Below are 21,597 nucleotides of genomic sequence, written 5' to 3' on the forward strand. Positions count from 1 at the left end.
AGAGAGAAAGCACATATTAGAGAAAGTGTTCTACCTTTTTTTTCCTGGGATAAATTCTCTGTGATTCTAATATTCAGGGCTAGATTACAAGAGGAGCGCTAATTTATTGCACGCCTGTGAACGGCCATATTCACCTATTTAATGGCACACAAAAAATAACCAGCCATTACAAGTGGCTGGTTAATACTACCACGAGTTTCCAGTAGCAATTAGCACTCCTAAAATTAACCAGATCAATGGTTAATTTTTAAAAATGTCCCCCAATTGCCCCAAAATTAAGTGTAAGCTTGATATCATATTTAATTTTAAAATTTTCTGCTCTCTTCCATCTCATCCTTTACCTGCCCTGACCAATCTGCCACTATAATTCCACTCTTACAGCGGTCCTTGCCAATTTGGCACCTCCTACCATAGCTCAAAAGTCACACACTCCTCCTCAACCCTGGCATACTCCTCTGACAAGCTACCTACATAGATTTTCCTGCCCTGCTGAGCGACATTGGAGAAAATCCCAGTGTTCAGCGGACTTTCTTCATTACAAATTCATCTTAAACTCCTACTATTCTGCCCTTAATCTCTCCAAGCAGGATAACTTCTCTACTCTTATTTCTACTCTTTCTTCAAACCCAAAATGTCTGTTCTCCACTTTTATCACCCTTCTCCACCCATCCCTACCTCCTATTTACACTTCTCTCTCAGCTCAAGATTTTGCCAACCACTTCACCAACAAAATAGATTCCATCAGAAATTAAATAATCTCTCAACACACTACCAGTCTCCAACCCTCTCAACCGTTCACTAATGTTCAAATCCCACAAAGCCACACATTCAACTTTTTTGCACCTGCTACTGAGGAAGAAGTTTCTGCCCTTATATCTTCCTCTCACCTCACTACCTGTCCCCTTGGTCCCATCCCCTCACAATTACTGCACTCCATCTCTCCTACTCTTACTCCTAGCCTCACACATATTTTTAATCTCTCCCTCAGCACTGGTATATTTCCCTAAACATGCACTAATCACGCCTATCCATAAAAAATCTTCTCTCATCCCCATCCAACTATTGCTTTATTTCCCTACTCCCCCTCACCTCAAAACTTCTGGAAGGGCTTATATATACAGGTTTATCATATTTCCTCACATTAAACTTCCTCCTTGATCCACTGCAATTTAGATTTCACCCTTAACACTCCACAGAAACTGCAATCATTAAGGTTACTAATTACCTAATTACATCAAACTCAAAAGACCACTTTTCTCTGTAAACCCTTGATCTGTCTGCAACCTATGACACTGTTGACCACACTCTTTTGCTCCAAACTCTCCAGTCCTTCGGCATCTGCTACAGAGACCTCTTGTGGTTCTCCTCCTACCTGTCTATCTGGACCTTTAGTGTAACCTTCTCTGGCATGTTCTGTGACCCATTACCACTTGCTGTTGGGGAACCAAAAGGCTCTTTCCTTAATCCCCTTCTGTTCTCAATGTATACATCATCCTTAGATTCCTTAATACAGTATCATGGGTTCCAATATAATTTTTATGCTGATGATACCCAAATCTACCTGCACTAGACCTATCCCCTTCCTTACTAACATGTGTCACTAAATGTCTTTTTAATATTTCATCCTGTCCTCTCACTACCTTAAGCTAGATCTCTCAAAAACTGAGATCCTTATTTCCCCTCCTTCTTCCAAAATCCCTACCCCCAACTTTCTCTAACTGTTGATTGGATTTGATCTAAAAGATCGTTGAGCGCATGCGTGTAAAGCTGTAATGATGTACTTGTTTCTTGTCTATTGTCTTTATACAGACTGTACCTATTACTAAAAGGAGGATTTCCAGCTTCTTGTAAGATCTAGGACCAGCAAGTAAGAAAAATTTCAACCAGAAGTAACAGCTCTGCTATGTGAATTTCTGTGCACATTGCCATAAGTGTAAGAGAGACTGTTTGCAAATTTGATGTATTAATTTCCCTGCGCACAGACACGGCTATGGGAATTTCCCTGCACATTGCCATAAGTGTAAGAGAGACTGTTTGCAAATTTGATGTATTAATTTCCCTGCGCACAGACACGGCTATGGGAATTTCCCTGCACATTGCCATAAGTGTAAGAGAGACTGTTTGCAAATTTGATGTATTAATTTCCCTGCACACTGACACGGCTATGGGAATTTCCCTGCATGCTGCCATAGGTGAGAAAAAGATTGTCTGTAGTATTCCTGTGTGAAATACACAAAGGGCTAAATTACAAGTGGAGCGCTAAATATCGATTGCATGCAAGCGATATTAGCGCTCCACTTTGTAAAACCAATGCACGATAATGTGTGCTGGTATTACAAGTAAATCACAATGCGAACGTGAGCTTGCGTTTGCATTGCTAGGAAGCATTGCGCTCATGAGAGCGCGCTTCTATATGCTCCTATGGGAGCCTTGTTCTGATACCGTGGCATCAGAACCTCGTGCAGCGAAGGGGGTAAGTAGTGTAGCGATGGGCAGCATTTTTAAATATATATGTATATGAATATATACATCTATATTTATGTGTTAATATTTGTATTTACGCATATTAACACATACATATGTATATAATCATATACATATATATTTACATTGCAGTCAGTGGGAACACACAGTTCCCATAGAGCACAATGTAAAGGCACTTTTCAGTGTGTTTTTTTTTTTTTTCTACCACCCCACTCCCATCAATTTAAAATTCCCTAAACTGCATAGTGCAGTTATTTTTTACTTTAAAAAAATGCTACATTTTTTAATAAACAAAACTATAAAGCCCTCTATTTTGGCATTTGGGGCACTTTTAGAAAATTAAACAGAGAGCTAATCCCACTTGTTAATGCTGGTTAATTATCGTATGCATATTTGCCCATTTGCGGGTGTGCGATAATTTAGTGCTCCACTTGTAATTATCTAGCCCAATGTGGTTTATATTGAGCAGCTGCTGCACTTTGTAAAATCTAAGCTGCACACAGTTTCTGAGAGTCTAATTCTACCAGACGTTTTCCTGCTTGCTTCACATAGCGTGAGTCTATCTGAGCTGCACACAGTTTCTGTGAGAGTCTAATTCTACCAGACGTTTTCCTGCTTGCTTCACATAGCGTGAGTCTATCTGAGCTGCACACAGTTTCTGTGAGAGTCTAATTCTACCAGACGTTTTCCTGCTTGCTTCACATAGCGTGAGTCTATCTGAGCTGCACACAGTTTCTGTGAGAGTCTAATTCTACCAGACGTTTTCCTGCTTTCTTCACACAGCGTGAGTCTATCTGAGCTGCAGCTCATCTGTGAATCCTCAGTATCAGCTGTCAGTGTTTACCTGTATTTCAGTCATTGTTTCAGCTAAACTCCTTCATTTCTATACTGCATTCCAAAGCTATCCAGATATATTCCCTCCTCTTACTCCCATACTTGTGTAAGGTTACATCTGATTTTCATAGTACTCTGTTTACTGTGAATCCTAAATGCTTCCTACAGTAAGTAATATTGCTGCTGACCACCAGAGGGAGCTTGTGCTTATGCTCACTACATATCACTAAAAAATAGTTCTGACAAAAGCACTATTCAGTTTTACATTAAGTTAAGGGACACTGAACCCAACATTTTTCTTTTGTGATTCAGATAGAGCATGCAATTTTAAGCAACTTTCTAATTTACTCCTATTATCAAATTTTCTTAATTCTCTTGGTATCTTTATTTGAAGAGCAATAATGTAAGTTTAGATGCCGGCCCACTTTTGGTGAACAACCTGGGTTGTCATTGCTGATTGGTGGATAAATTCGTCCACCAATAAACAAGTGCTGTCCAGGGTCTGAACCAAAAATTGGCTGGCTCCTTAGCTTAGATGCCTTCTTTTTCAAAGATAGCAAGAGAATAAGGAACAATTGATAATAGGAGTAAATCAGAAAGTTGCTTAAAATTGCATGCTCTATCTGAATCCCCCAAAAAACAATGGGTTCAGTGTCTCTTTAGCCTGTCAGTTGACATGAAATTTGATTGGCTGATAATGAACAGTTGACAAAAAAAAGGTACTATTGAGTAGGGCTGGAGGTGAAACGATGCAGAGAGACCACTACTGATATATTGTGAAACATAGAAGATACAACATTTTTAAAAAAAGTCAGTAAGATTTATTTTTAAGTTTGCTTTCAATTGGAACTTTATACTTTCTCACCATTTACCATCACTTTAAAGACAAGTGAAAGTCAAAATTAAACTATAATGTTTTATATAGAGCTTGTAATTTAAAGATGTTGTTGAAAGGCATATGTACATATCGTCAGCAGCAATGCACTACTGAGAGCAAGCTGGTGATTGGTGGCTTCATACTTATGTCCCTTTTCATTGGCTCGCCAGATGTGTTCAGCTAGCTGCCAGTAGTGCACTGCTGCTCTGAAGCTGACTTTAACTATGTGTTTAATTCCTCTGTAGTGGTTAATTACATTAGGCCTTGATCAAAATCTGTTGGCAATTTTGCTCCTGAAAATTATTTTCGCTTTCTAATCGAATTGGGAGCCGAGTTTCTCGAGTGATCACAATGCAATGTTGTTTCAGTGGGCGTGGCTAGGAGACGGCCATGATCGGTCACACTTTATGAAGCTCTCATATCATAACCCTAAATATGCTAACTATTCTGGAAGAAATTCATAATCTTACCTTATATTTTTAAGATTAACCTGTCTAAGGTAATCCTGCTTCGATTGACACCAAGATTCCCTACTCACATTATCTAAGGTCCCGCGCAAGTCCTCACTTAAAGCCACAAGAGAACTCACAACAACTATACATTTTTGGTGGAACTCTTGATTACTACGTGAACACAACTCAGAGCTATTGTTCACATCATGTAGGTTTGCACTGCAGATTACAAAGTCTCTGATTTCCAGTATTCACACAAAAGTTGGAGTTGGGTGACAACAAATGTTCTGTAGGAGCAGCTTGGGTCCAGTCGGCATTTCCACCCCGGTACTGCACTTCTCTTTTTTAATTTGGCAGTTGGACACCCTAATGAGAGCTATCTGTTTTGATGTCTGGCTCCCGGCTGCTTTATATAATTTGGCAACACACTTTCAGGACTTAGTGTTAAGTCTGTCTATACATTAGCATATAGTGTTTTAGGTTGTATATACTGTAAAGTGCTCATCATAAAATGTACCATTATAATAGTTTTGAGTTCCCACCATATGTCCTTGACTAACATAAATCTTACAAGGTGTATTTAACTTTGAGTTCTCAGCTAGACTTCTCCTATAACATAGCACATTCTATACCCAATATAACACATTAAGCATCTCAGGAAGTCACAGTTCGTGACATATATTTTATAAATGTTTACCATACATACTGTTCTGTGTTATGCATTTGTTATCTACTATACTCTTGACTATTTCTGCTATTACCTCTCTATACAACACATTGTCCTGAGATAATTATATTACCTATTTGTCTCCCTATATACTGACATATGTTAAATAAGTAAGATCTAATGGATATATTATGTCTAGTTCATAACTGGAAATAGCTAAAATATTTAAATATCTGAGGTTATATATGTATCAGCTATCAGAATGTAGTATAGACTCTTTTCTATACATGCTGCACTATTATACACCATTTTTACTAGTTTACAATGGAATCCCATTAGTGAATCACTTATGTTCATAGGGCACAATACTATCAGAATTAGTTGGCAATCTCACCCATAAGGAATCTCTGGCAAGCTTTATTATATATCAGGGAAATATAGGAGAGAAAAAAGAGAGCTATCTTGTGGCACACTTGGATAGGGAGCCTAGGAACTCAGATATATAATAGAGTAGGCACTAGGATGATAATTAATTAAAACGTAACTTTTATTGAATTATCAAAAAATTCAAAATGGAAGTGTGTGCAGAAATTAAAATAGGGTGTATTTGTTATTAATCACATGTACAATGAGGCAAAGTGCCTATTGGCATGTATCACACATGTGAGGAAAGCAAAATTATCTATTGCTAAGGGATATACCCTAAGGTCTGTATTTATTTACATACAAATCCTATGTCTGACTGTGAGTTCACTAACTCAAATGTCAAATATACCATCATTAGCGTATTTGTTCACATGAAATTCCTCTTAACATGATATGAGTACATTTATATTAAATGTCAAATACCCCTAGTGGTGACAGAAAAACTTTCATAGATGTGTGGAAAGTTACAAATTAATTAAAATCAGAGAACAAATTAATGTGTTGTTTGGGGCAACACTGGAAGTATAGAATCAAACGTTACTATCCTTGTGCTGTGAGTAAGGAAACAAGCTCTCATATGTGATTTAAACTTGAGGAGTCGTGTGGTAGAAAGACAAAAAGTCTATGTGATTTCTACATATATAATAAGAGAGGCTAAATGCTTATGGGTATCAAGGGGGGCACAGTAAGGTCATAGACGCGCCCCTCCAATGAGCTCACACCAGTTAGGCTTAGCTTAACAAGAATAACAGCATCGTTTACCCCCACAGATAAGAGTCAAGCTAGTATTGTATCCCACGACTATAACCTAGGTATTTGACATTTAATATAAATGTACTCATATCATGTTAAGAGGAATTTCATGTGAACAAATATGCTAATGATGGTATATTTACATTTGAGTTAGTGAACTCACAGTCAGACATAGGATTTGTATGTAAAGAAATACAGACCTTAGGGTATATCCCTTAACAATAGATAATTTTGCTTTCCTCACATGTGTGACACATGCCAATAGGCACTTTACCTCATTGTACATGTGATTAATAACAAATACACCCTATTTTAATTTCTGCACACACTTCAATTTTGAATTTTTTGATAATTCAATAAAAGTTACGTTTTAATTAATTATCATCCTAGTGCCTACTCTATTATACAGTGGGGCAAAAAAGTATTTAGTCAGCCACCAATTGTGCAAGTTCTCCCACTTAAGAAGATGAAAGAGGCCTGTAATTTTCATCATAGGTATACCTCAACTATGAGAGACGAAATGTGGAAACAAATCCAGACAATCACATTGTCTGATTTGGAAATAATTTATTTGCATATTATGGTGGAAAATAAGTATTTGGTCACCTACAAACAAGCAAGATTTATGGCTCTCACAGACCTGTATCTTCTTCTTTAAGAGGCTCCTCTGTCCTCCACTCATTAACTGTATTAATGGCACCTGTTTGAACTTGTTATCAGTATAAAAGACACCTGTCCACAACCTCAAACAGTCACACTCCAAACTCCACTATGGTGAAGACCAAAGAGCTGTCGAAGGACACCAGAAACAAAATTGTAGACCTGCACCAGGCTGGGAAGACTGAATCTGCAATAGGCAAGCAGCTTGGTGTGAAGAAATCAACTGTGGGAGCAATAATTAGAAAATGGAAGACATACAAGACCACTGATAATCTCCCTCGATCTGGGGCGCCACGCAAGATCTCACCCCGTGGGGTCAAAATGATCACAAGAACGGTGAGCAAACATCCCAGAACCACACGGGGGGACCTAGTAAATGACCTGCAGAGAGTTGGGACCAACGTAACAAAGGCTACCATCAGTAACACACTACGCCGCCAGGGACTCAGATCCTGCAGTGCCAGATGTGTCCCCCTGCTTAAGCCAGTACATGTTCGGGCCCGTCTGAAGTATGCTAGAGAGCATTTGGATGATCCAGAAGCGGATTGGGAGAATGTCATATGGTCAGATAAAACCAAAGTAGAACTGTTTGGTAGAAACACAACTCGTCGTGTTTGGAGGAGAGAGAATGCTGAGTTGCAACCAAAGAACACCATACCTACTGTGAAGCATGGGGGTGGCAACATCATGCTTTGGGGCTGTTTCTCTGCAAAGGGAACAGGACGACTGATCCGTGTACATGAAAGAATGAATGTGGCCATGTATCGTGAGATTTTGAGTGCAAACCTCCTTCCATCAGCAAGAGCATTGAAGATGAAATGTGGTTGGGTCTTTCAGCATGACAATCATCCCAAACACACCGCCCGGGCAATGAAGGAGTGGCTTTGTAAGAAGCATTTCAAGGTCCTGGAGTGGCCTAGCCAGTCTCCAGATCTCAACCCCATAGAAAACCTTTGGAGGGAGTTGAAAGTCTGTGTTGCCCAGCGACAGCCCCAAAACATCACTGCTCTAGAGGAGATCTGCATGCAGGAATGGGCCAACATACCAGCAAGTGTGTGACATAAAACAAAGGGGAGGGTGGTGTGAGTGCTAACTAGTGAGGTGTAAGCTTAAATCCCTAAGTAGTCTAATATAATCTCCAAATATAGACTTAAACAAGCAATAGAAAGTGGGGAGGGGTGGGATAAGCGCTCTGGGAGGAGCAAACCAAAAATAATGAAATGTTATAATGTTATAAATCAAGATGTGTATTATATGTGAATGGAAAAAAGGTACCAATAGTGACGGTAAAATGTCAATTTAATAAAAATGAAATAAATAAATATCAACAAAGTATACAAATTACACATATGACATACGATAAAATATAATTCAGAAGACTCATATGAATCTAAGATGCCGGCATCAGAGGGATAGAATTTTAACCTATATGTATTTCATAACCTTTTAAAATTAGCGATTGCTAAGTTAAAAATAAGGATCAAATATATAGAGGCGCTGGTCTTGAATCTCGTATATATTGACGTACACACTGAAGAAAGAAACTTAACTTGTGATTTGCAGGAGTTAACAACAAAATAATGTGCAGTATACTCACTCCGAAAATTTCAGAGTTCAGCTTCTTCAAAAGGATCTTTGTCCCAGTTTTCCCACACTGTGTTTTAGTATCTGTAGATAATGAAACTTGCACTGCAGGTAATTGTATCTTTTGCGTGATAAAATGTGCAATATACTCACTCCGATAAATTCGGAATCCGGCTCCTCAAAAGGTGATATATAACTTGAAATTACTTCCAAAAAAGGCAGCAAAATACTTTGTTGTAGCAAACAAATATTTATTAAAATATGGTTAAAAAGCTCTTATTTATCTTGGCTCTACGCGTTTCAACGATTGAATCGTCTTTTTCAAGAGCAGTAAAAAACAATTGGAAGTGCTGCCTTTGGAGTATTACAGGTGTATTTATACAGGTAATCATTGTTCCTGTTCCGGTGATAAACACCGGAATAGGACTCACAAATAAAACATTTTAATTTTATATTTATCCCCATCCGATTGTGTTTTGAGAGTGATGCACTTTTAATATATGCTTAAGCTATTTCGCTTAAAATCTCAATAATTGGCCAAATTGGATCGGTATAAATGAAAAAATTATTTAGCCAATCAAAATGGAGTAATGATGAAGTTCCCTTTCAAGTCCTGGTTTCGTATAGTTCCCTTTAAGGTCCGCCAGACGATACGTGATCATGTGTTCACATTCGACCAATCCGGTGGAGAGCGTTGTTTCTGATACTTTATATGTAAAAACCTGGTTCCGGTTTGTCCAATCAGTTCTGTGTCACATGTCTCAGATTGACCAATCTCTTTATGAGCGACGTTTACTATATTCCCTTGATAGCCGATACTTTGAATTTTCTAGGGGGTATGTAATGAAAAGTGCAGGTCACTTTGGATCGTGTACATTTCAAACACAAAAACGATTGTAATAAAATCACTTGTTTAACCCCTTAACGACCGACGACGTATGCCATACGTCCTCAAAAAAAAAAGCACTTAACGACCGAGGACGTATGGCATACGTCGTCGGTTTAACAGAGCACTGGAAGCGATCGAAATCGCTTCCAGCTGCTCTAACAGTATTGCAGGCTTGCCTTGAGGTCTAGGCATCCTGCAATACTGTTCCCGAGTGCCGGGACCGGATTGATCACTCCCCCACGAGTGATCACTTCCGGTTTCGCTCCACGTGGAGCCCGGCAGTGTTTCAGAGCATCGGAAGCGATCGGACACGCTTCCGATGCTCTGCTTGTTTGCTAAGTGCCTCGGTGGGTCGAGGCACTTAGTTAGTTGTAAATTAAAATAAAAAGTAAAAAAAAAAAAAAAACGAATAAAAAAAAAAAAAGCCCTAAATAGCCCCCCCCTCCCCCTTCACTAGGCATCCAAGATGGCGATGCCCAGTGCATCATGGGGCCTCTGGGGGTGTCCCTAGCCTGCATCATCATAGGGGCAAGCTAGGGTCACCCAATCTGAGCCTCCCACCCTAAAAAAAAAAATAATAATAAAATACCCCATTTGTCTGATCATGTCAATATTTGTAAATATTGACTATGATCAGTGTGGATCTCCCTCCCTCTCCTCACTTGCCATTTTGTTGGAGAGAGAGAGAGACCTGTATTTAGCAGAGAGAGAGATTTATTTCTTTTATTTGTTAAAAAATATAGAACCAAAGGCTCTTTTCAGAGCCATTAACCCCTAGCTTGCCAGTGATCACTATATATCACTGGCAGTAACATAGGTGCACTTTTTTTTTTGCTGCATTTTGCTGTCTGTGCGTTTTTTTAGGGGTTAATTTTGTTGTTGTAATTTTTTAAAAACCCAAAGGCTCTTTTCAGAAACATTTAGTTAATTTAATTTAATTTTCAGAGCCATTAACCCCTAGCTTGCCAGTGATCGCTATATATCACTGGCAGTAGCAAAGGTGCACTTTTTTTTTTGCTGCATTTTGCTGTCTGTGCATTTTTTTAGGGGTTAATTTTGTTGTTGTAATTTTTTAAAAACCCAAAGGCTCTTTTCAGAAACATTTAGTTAATTTAATTTAATTTTCAGAGCCATTAACCCCTAGCTTGCCAGTGATCGCTATATATCACTGGCAGTAGTAAAGGTGCACTTTTTTTTTTGCTGCATTTTGCTGTCTGTGCATTTTTTTAGGGGTTAATTTTGTTGTTGTAATTTTTTAAAAACCCAAAGGCTCTTTTCAGAAACATTTAGTTAATTTAATTTAATTTTCAGAGCCATTAACCCCTAGCTTGCCAGTGATCGCTATATATCACTGGCAGTAGCAAAGGTGCACTTTTTTTTTTGCTGCATTTTGCTGTCTGTGCATTTTTTTAGGGGTTAATTTTGTTGTTGTAATTTTTTAAAAACCCAAAGGCTCTTTTCAAAAACATTTAGTTAATTTAATTTAATTTTCAGAGCCATTAACCCCTAGCTTGCCAGTGATCGCTATATATCACTGGCAGTAGCAAAGGTGCACTTTTTTTTTTGCTGCATTTTGCTGTCTGTGCATTTTTTTAGGGGTTAATTTTGTTGTTGTAATTTTTTAAAAACCCAAAGGCTCTTTTCAGAAACATTTAGTTAATTTAATTTAATTTTCAGAGCCATTAACCCCTAGCTTGCCAGTGATCGCTATAAATCACTGGCAGTAGCATAGCTGTACTTTTTTGCTAGTTAATTTAGTTAATTAATTTAGTTAATTTAATTTAATTTTCAGAGCCATTAACCTCTAGCTTGCCAGTGATCGCTATAAATCACTGGCAGTAGCATAGCTGTACTTTTTTGCTAGTTAATTTAGTTAATTAATTTAGTTAATTTAATTTTTTTTAGTAATTGTTTTCTGTGATACAAAAATGTCACAGAAAAGATATAGTGCTGAGGAGGCGTATGCCATCCTTGCGTCAGAGTCAGATGCCTCTATTTCTGACTCAGACCCCAATTTTGACCCTGCCATGTGCTCAGATACATCACTAGATGCAGTCTCAACTGATAGTGATGTATCTGTGGCTGCTAGCCCCCCTGCCAGCCCCCCTGCCAGCCCCCCTGCTAGCCCCCCTGCCAGAAGGAGGCGTGTTGCTGCCATTGCTGCTGAAGAGTGGGTAACGCCTCATCTCCAGAGGCCAGATATCCCACCCTTCACAGCAAATGCTGGCATAAATATAGATGTGGCAGGTTTTAGCCCCCAGCAGTTTCTGGAAGTGTTTCTGGGCGATGATATATTGGGGAACATTGTCGCCCAAACTAATTTATATGCCCATCAGTTCCGTGCTGCAAAGCCTGGAACATATTTGGCAAAGCAGCAATGGGCCCCCATCAATGTGCCAGAATTCAAAAAATTCTGGGCATTGACTATGCTGATGGGCATCATAAAGAAACCCTCCATTCGCTCCTACTGGAGTACTAGCCCCATCTGCTCTACCCCCATTTTCTCCCAGACTATGTCGAGGAAGAGGTATGAAATGATTCTGCATTTCATGCACTTCAGCGACAACAGCCTGTGCCCCCCTAGGGAGCATCCCCAATTTGACAGGCTGTATAAAATCCGCCCCCTGATAACCCACTTTTCTGCCAGGTTTGCAGAGGCTTATACACCTGGAAGGAATATATGCGTTGATGAATCCCTAATGAAGTATAAGGGAAGGCTGGGATTCAAGCAGTATATTCCTTCCAAACGCTCCAGATATGGGGTAAAGGTGTATAAGCTCTGTGACAGCGAGACTGGGTATACTCAGGCCTTCCGGGTGTATGAGGGAAAGGATAGCCACCTTGCCCCTCCAGGTTGCCCAGAACATATGGGAACCACTGGCAAGATTGTCTGGGACCTGATATTACCCCTAATGAACAAAGGGTATCACTTGTACTTAGACAATTTTTATACAAGTGTCCTTTTGTTCAAGCTACTGTATTGCTTTGATACAGTAGCTTGCGGTACAATTAAAAAGAACCGCGTAGGTTTCCCAGGACAGCTTGTACGCACCCGGCTACGAAGGGGGGAAGAGGAGCTGTTGGCACTGAAGTACAGAGACAAGAAGGATGTATACCTTCTTACCACCATCCACACAGAGAGGACGGTGGCGGTTTCTGTACGTGGCAGAGCTGAGATCATAAGGAAGCCAGTGTGCATCAAGTCTTATAACCGGCATATGGGTGGGGTTGATCTGGCTGATCAGCTGCTGCAGCCCTATCTAATTATGCGGAAGACAAGGGCCTGGTACAAAAAGGTTGCAATTTACCTAATGCAGATTGCAACCCACAACGCTTTTTTGTTGTTCAAAAAAGCAAACCCCAGAGTTAAAAAGACTTTTTTACAGTTTCAGCTCCAGATTATTACGGGGATTTTGTACCATGATGCACCTGCTCCCCGGGCGGTGATGGGAGAGAGCAGAGTTGGGGCTACCCATTTTATTTTTAAAATCCCCCCTAATGCCACAAAGCAGAAACCACAAAAAAAATGCAGAGTCTGTACCAAGAGGGGGAAGAGAAGGGACACCATATATTACTGTCCTGATTGCCCTGGACAGCCTGCACTCTGCATTGGGGACTGCTTCAAGCGGTACCATACAATGGTCAATTTTTAAAAAAATAAATACATTTGCTGTTACATATATATATATATTTTTTGGTTATGTTTATAGTTAGATGTTTTTTTGTTTTTTTTACTTTTACTGTGCCAGATTTTTACATTTCACTACTCTATTTTTTTCTAAAATTGGGCCTGTTTTTTTTTTAACCAAAACCCCTGTCAAACCTATGCATGGGGGACATAGGTGTTCTCAGGGTGCCTTGCAGAAAACAACCTGAAGTATGTTTTTGTAATAACTTACAACAGTCTCTCCTAAATTATAGTCAAAAAGCAATGTGTCTGTAAAAATGAAAATTGAAAAATTACCACCATACACTTTCTCCAATTTTTTGGGCTAAAACGGTTGCTTCAAAGGCATCAAAGCACACCATATACAATACCTTGGGGTGTCAACATTTAAAAAATATACACTTTGAATGCAATAAATAAAAGTGGGGTATGCGATAGGCCCCAAACTAAAGATAGGCCTATCAGAAGAAATACTCTCATTTTTAATAACTAAAATCACAAGTCATAAAATTGTAACATAACCTTCCCAAAATCCTGGCAAACCTATGCATGGGGGGCATAGGTGTACTCAGGGTGCCTTGCAGAAAACAACCTGAAGTATTCTTTTGCAATAACTTACAACAATCTCTCCTAAATCATAGTCAAAAAGCAATGTGTCTGTAAAAATGAAAATTGAAAAATTACCACCATATACTTTCTCCAATTTTTTGGGCTAAAACGGTTGCTTCAAAGGCATCAAAGCACACCATATACAATACCTTGGGGTGTCAACATTTAAAAAATATACACTTTGAATGCAATAAATAAAAGTGGGGTATGTGATAGGCCTATCAGAAGAAATACTCTCATTTTTAATAACTAAAATCATGTAACATAACCTTCCCAAAATCCTGGCAAACCTATGCATGGGGGGCATAGGTGTACTCAGGGTGCCTTGCAGAAAACAACCTGAAGTATTCTTTTGCAATAACTTACAACAGTCTCTCCTAAATCATAGTAAAAAAGCAATGTGTCTGTAACAATGAAAATTGAAAAATTACCACCATATACTTTCTCCAATTTTTTGGGCTAAAACGGTTGCTTCAAAGGCATCAAAGCACACCATATACAATACCTTGGGGTGTCAACATTTAAAAAATATACACTTTGAATGTAATAAATAAAAGTGGGGTATGTGATAGGCCCCAAACTAAAGATAGGCCTATCAGAAGAAATACTCTCATTTTTAATAACTAAAATCACAAGTCATAAAATTGTAACATAACCTTCCCAAAATCCTGGCAAACCTATGCATGGGGGGCATAGGTGTACTCAGGGTGCCTTGCAGAAAACAACCTGAAGTATTATTTTGCAATAACTTACAACAATCTCTCCTAAATCATAGTCAAAAAGCAATGTGTCTGTAAAAATGAAAATTGAAAAATTACCACCATATACTTTCTCCAATTTTTTGGGCTAAAACGGTTGCTTCAAAGGCATCAAAGCACACCATATACAATACCTTGGGGTGTCAACATTTAAAAAATATACACTTTGAATGCAATAAATAAAAGTGGGGTATGTGATAGGCCTATCTTTAGTTTGGGGCCTATCAGAAGAAATACTCTCTTTTAATAACTAAAATCATGTAACATAACCTTCCCAAAATCCTGGCAAACCTATGCATGGGGGGCATAGGTGTACTCAGGGTGCCTTGCAGAAAACAACCTAAAGTATTCTTTTGCAATAACTTACAACAGTCTCTCCTAAATCATAGTAAAAAAGCAATGTGTCTGTAACAATGAAAATTGAAAAATTACCACCATATACTTTCTCCAATTTTTTGGGCTAAAACGGTTGCATCAAAGTCATCAAACCACTCCATGTATAATACCTTGGGGGGTCAACTTTTTAAATATAATCACATTTATGGAAAACAAATAAATTGGGGTATGTTAAAAGACCCCCAAAAAAAGACGATAGGCAAAGAAAATATGTTAAATGTGAAAAAAAATCACAAACACATGTCAGACATTTGGCATTGCACCGCCCAAACAAGCCACCAAACCTATGCATAGGTGGTATCACTGAACTCAGGAGATGTTGGTGACCACATATTGGTGTCTTCTTTGGTAGTAACACATAACAGGAGCTGTGAATCCATGTCTAAAGTACAATGTATGTGAAAAATAACACAAAGAAATGAATGCCCAATAGTTTGACAAAGACTAGTGGTTGAATTAGTGTATGGAAAGTGTTAAAACACCTGCATTTGAAATACCCTAGGATGTCTACTTTTCAAAAATATATGGTTTTATGGGGGTAAATTACATTGGCCGGCTTCAGAAATGTCTTAAATAGAACATGGGTGCATGGGATGTGAAAATGGGAAGTGTAAAAAATGGATTGCGCTTCCTAAAAATAAGGCCTTCTAGCCCCCAGAGAACCCAACACACCTATACATGGGTGGTATCACTGTACTCAGGAGATGTTGTTGAACACATATTGAGGTGTTTTTTGGCAGTAAACACAAAACAGGAACTGAGAATCCATGCCTAATGTACAATGTGTGTGAAAAATAACACAAAAAAATGACTACCCAAACGTTTGACAAAGACTGGTGGTTAAATAAGTTCATGGAAAGTGTGAAAATACCAGCATTTCAAATACCCTAGGGTGTCTACTTCTCAAAAATATATGGTTTTATGGGGGTAAATTTCATTGACCGGCTTCAGAAATGTCCCAAATAGGACATGGGTGCATGATGACCGATGTGAAAATTCCAAGTTGAAAAACTGGAATGCGCTTCCTAAAAATAAGGCCTTTTAGCCCCCAGAGAACCCAACACACCTATACATGGGTGGTATCACTGTACTCAGTAGATGTTGTTGAACACATATTGAGGTGTTTTTTGGCAGTAAACACATAACAGGAACTGAGAATCCATGCCTAAAGTACAATGTGTGTGAAAAATAACACAAAAAAATGACTACCCAAAAGTTTGACAAAGACTGGTGATTAAATAAGTTCATGGAAAGTGTGAAAATACCAGCATTTCAAATACCCTAGGGGGTCTACTTCTTAAAAATATATGGTTTTATGGGGGTAAATTTCATTGACCGGCTTCAGAAATGTCCCAAATAGGACATGGGTGCATGATGACCGATGTGAAAATTCCAAGTTGAAAAACTGGAATGCGCTTCCTAAAAATAAGGCCTTCTAGCCCCCAGAGAACCCAACACACCTATACATGGGTGGTATCACTGTACTCAGGAGATGTTGTTGAACACATATTGAGGTGTTTTTTGGCAGTAACACATAACAGGAACTGAGAATCCATGCCTAAAGTACAATGTGTGTGAAAAATAACACAAAAAAATGACTACCCAAAAGTTTGACAAAGACTGGTGGTTGAATTAGTGCATGGAAAGTGTTAAAATACAAGCATTTGAAATACCCTAGGGTGTCTACTTTTCAAAAATATATGGTTTGATGGGGGTAAATTCCATTGACCAGCTTCAGAAATGTCCCAAATAGGACATGGGTGCATGATGACCGATGTGAAAATTCCAAGTTGAAAAACTGGAATGCGCTTCCTAAAATTAAGGCCTTTTAGCCCCCAGAGAACCCGACACACCTATACATGGGTGGTATCACTGTACTCAGGAGATGTTGTTGAACACATATTGAGGGTTTTTTTGGCAGTAACACATAACAGGAACTGAGAATCCATGCCTAAAGTACAATGTGTGTGAAAAATAACACAAAATAATGACTACCCAAAAGTTTGACAAAGACTGGTGGTTGAATTAGTGCATGGAAAGTGTTAAAATACAAGCATTTGAAATACCCTAGGGTGTCTACTTTTCAAAAATATATGGTTTGATGGGGGTAAATTCCATTGACCAGCTTCAGAAATGTCCCAAATAGGACATGGGTGCATGATGACCGATGTGAAAATTCCAAGTTGAAAAACTGGAATGCGCTTCCTAAAAATAAGGCCTTCTAGCCCCCAGAAAACCCAACACACCTATACATGGGTGGTATCACTGTACTCAGGAGATGTTGTTGAACACATATTGAGGTGTTTTTTGGCAGTAACACATAACAGGAACTGAGAATCCATGCCTAAAGTACAATGTGTGTGAAAAATAACACAAAAAAATGACTACCCAAAAGTTTGACAAAGACTGGTGGTTGAATTAGTGCATGGAAAGTGTTAAAATACAAGCATTTGAAATACCCTAGGGTGTCTACTTTTCAAAAATATATGGGTTGATTGGGGTAAATTCCATTGACCAGCTTCAGAAATGTCCCAAATAGGACATGGGTGCATGATGACCGATGTGAAAATTCCAAGTTGAAAAACTGGAATGCGCTTCCTAAAATTAAGGCCTTTTAGCCCCCAGAGAACCCGACACACCTATACATGGGTGGTATCACTGTACTCAGGAGATGTTGTTGAACACATATTGAGGTTTTTTTTGGCAGTAACACATAACAGGAACTGAGAATCCATGCCTAAAGTACAATGTGTGTGAAAAATAACACAAAATAATGACTACCCAAAAGTTTGACAAAGACTGGTGGTTGAATTAGTGCATGGAAAGTGTTAAAATACAAGCATTTGAAATACCCTAGGGTGTCTACTTTTCAAAAATATATGGTTTGATGGGGGTAAATTCCATTGACCAGCTTCAGAAATGTCCCAAATAGGACATGGGTGCATGATGACCGATGTGAAAATTCCAAGTTGAAAAACTGGAATGCGCTTCCTAAAATTAAGGCCTTTTAGCCCCCAGAGAACCAGACACACCTATACATGGGTGGTATCACTGTACTCAGGAGATGTTGTTGAACACATATTGAGGGTTATTTTGGCAGTAACACATAACAGGAACTGAGAATCCATGCCTAAAGTACAATGTGTGTGAAAAATAACACAAAATAATGACTACCCAAAAGTTTGACAAAGACTGGTGGTTGAATTAGTGCATGGAAAGTGTTAAAATACAAGCATTTGAAATACCCTAGGGTGTCTACTTTTCAAAAATATATGGTTTGATGGGGGTAAATTCCATTGACCAGCTTCAGAAATGTCCCAAATAGGACATGGGTGCATGATGACCGATGTGAAAATTCCAAGTTGAAAAACTGGAATGCGCTTCCTAAAAATAAGGCCTTCTAGCCCCCAGAGAACCCAACACACCTATACATAGGTGGTATCGCTGTACTCAGGAGATGTTGTTGAACACATATTGAGGTGCTTTTTGGCAGTAACACATAACAGGAACTGAGAATCCATGCCTAAAATACAATGTGTGTGAAAAATAACACAAAAAAAATGACTACCCAAAAGTTTGACAAAGACTGGTGGTTGAATTAGTGCATGGAAAGTGTTAAAATACCAGCATTTGAAATACCCTAGGGTGTCTACTTTTCAAAAATATATGGTTTGATGGGGGTAAATTCCATTGGCCAGCTTCAGAAATGTCCCAAATAGGACATGGGTGCATGATGACCGATGTGAAAATTCCAAGTTGAAAAACTGGAATGCGCTTCCTAAAATTAAGGCCTTTTAGCCCCCAGAGAACCCGACACACCTATACATGGGTGGTATCACTGTACTCAGGAGATGTTGTTGAACACATATTGAGGTTTTTTTTGGCAGTAACACATAACAGGAACTGAGAATCCATGCCTAAAGTACAATGTGTTTGAAAAATAACACAAAATAATGACTACCCAAAAGTTTGACAAAGACTGGTGGTTGAATTAGTGCATGGAAAGTGTTAAAATACAAGCATTTGAAATACCCTAGGGTGTCTACTTTTCAAAAATATATGGTTTGATGGGGGTAAATTCCATTGACCAGCTTCATAAATGTCCCAAATAGGACATGGGTGCATGATGACCGATGTGAAAATTCCAAGTTGAAAAACTGGAATGCGCTCCCTAAAAATAAGAGCTTTTAGCCCCCCGAGAACCCGACACACCTATACATGGGTGGTATCACTGTACCCAGGAGATGCTGCTGAAGACATATGAGGGTGTTATTTGGCAGTAACCCTTAATATTATCAGTAAATGTATTTTTAAATTGCTATTTTGTCAAAAAATCAAATTATTTTTTTTTCCCCCCCAAACTTTGGCATAGATTGGTGGTAAAATGGTTGCATGAAAAAAGTCAAAATACCCCAAGTTTAATACCTTAGGTTGTCTTCTTTTAAAAAATATATACATTTGAAGGGTTATTCAGGGATTCATGACAGATATTGGTGTTACAATGTAACTATCGCCAATTTTGAAAAAACATGGTTTTGAAATAGCAAAGTGCTACTTGTACTTATTGCCCTATAACTTGCAAAAAAAGCAAAGAACATGTAAACATTGGGTATTTATAAACTCAGGACAAAATTTAGAAACTGTTTAGCATTGGTATTTTATGGTGGTTGTAGATGATAACCTTTAGGAAGGGAACAAATTTTAAACAGAAATTGGCACCTTCCCTTATCAAGGGGATGAAGCCTCCTAAACCCATTCAAATTGCTAATTTGACAGGATTTTATACATGTGGGCATTGTAAAGCATGCAATTACACTAAGAAGACACATAAGACATTTACTTCCTCAGTAACAGGCAAATCATACACGATAAAAGATTTCATCACTTGTAAAACTAAAAATACAATTTATTTACTTCAATGCAATTGTCAGATCCAGTATTTAGGTCAAACCTCAAGATTTGTAAAGACACGCATACTAGAACACCTTAATAAAATTGAAAAAGAGAAAGAAGATCATGGTGTTCCTTTACACTATAACAATTGTCCTCTATATGACAAAAAACATCTATCATGGATTGGCATAGAGAAAGTTTCATTACATTGGAGAGGGGGGGAGATAGAAAAAGAACTCAATAAAAGAGAACTATGGTGGATACACACATTAAAAACATATGGACACTATGGTTTAAATAAAGACATTAGAGTGGCAGCATTCATATAATTTAATATTGAGAAATATATATCGGCATATCTATCTATCCATTTTATGTACATTTTAATTTCAATTTTATTTGATTTTATTTTAATTTTAATTTATTACAATTGATTTATATAAAATTGTTAATTTCATATTCAAACATTATTTCATAGTATATTTTATGTAATTATGGATGCAGAGATTTTGTTTCAAGTTAAAACAGAATTGGTTTAAAGTATCAAAATGTTCAAAATCTATATTTGATGTCAAAATCGATATTTGAGTGCATGTTGTACTGGTTAGATCTATCTAACATTATAGCTAGAATCAATAACTATTTATGCGAAAATTTCAGATGTTGAATTCTAAGATATTTTGTTAAACAAGTGATTTTATTACAATCGTTTTTGTGTTTGAAATGTACACGATCCAAAGTGACCTGCACTTTTCATTACATACCCCCTAGAAAATTCAAAGTATCGGCTATCAAGGGAATATAGTAAACGTCGCTCATAAAGAGATTGGTCAATCTGAGACATGTGACACAGAACTGATCGGACAAACCGGAACCAGGTTTTTACATATAAAGTATCAGAAACAACGCTCTCCACCGGATTGGTCGAATGTGAACACATGATCACGTATCGTCTGGCGGACCTTAAAGGGAACTATACGAAACCAGGACTTGAAAGGGAACTTCATCATTACTCCATTTTGATTGGCTAAATAATTTTTTCATTTATACCGATCCGATTTGGCCAATTATTGAGATTTTAAGCGAAATAGCTTAAGCATATATTAAAAGTGCATCACTCTCAAAACACAATCGGATGGGGATAAATATAAAATTAAAATGTTTTATTTGTGAGTCCTATTCCGGTGTTTATCACCGGAACAGGAACAATGATTACCTGTATAAATACACCTGTAATACTCCAAAGGCAGCACTTCCAATTGTTTTTTACTGCTCTTGAAAAAGACGATTCAATCGTTGAAACGCGTAGAGCCAAGATAAATAAGAGCTTTTTAACCATGTTTTAATAAATATTTGTTTGCTACAACAAGTATTTTGCTGCCTTTTTTGGAAGTAATTTCAAGTTATATATCACCTTTTGAGGAGCCGGATTCCGAATTTATCGGAGTGAGTATATTGCACATTTTATCACGCAAAAGATACAATTACCTGCAGTGCAAGTTTCATTATCTACAGATACTAAAACACAGTGTGGGAAAACTGGGACAAAGATCCTTTTGAAGAAGCTGAACTCTGAAATTTTCGGAGTGAGTATACTGCACATTATTTTGTTGTTAACTCCTGCAAATCACGTTAAGTTTCTTTCTTC

This window comes from Bombina bombina, chromosome 7 (assembly GCF_027579735.1).
Source record: "Bombina bombina isolate aBomBom1 chromosome 7, aBomBom1.pri, whole genome shotgun sequence".
NCBI lineage: Eukaryota > Metazoa > Chordata > Amphibia > Anura > Bombinatoridae > Bombina > Bombina bombina.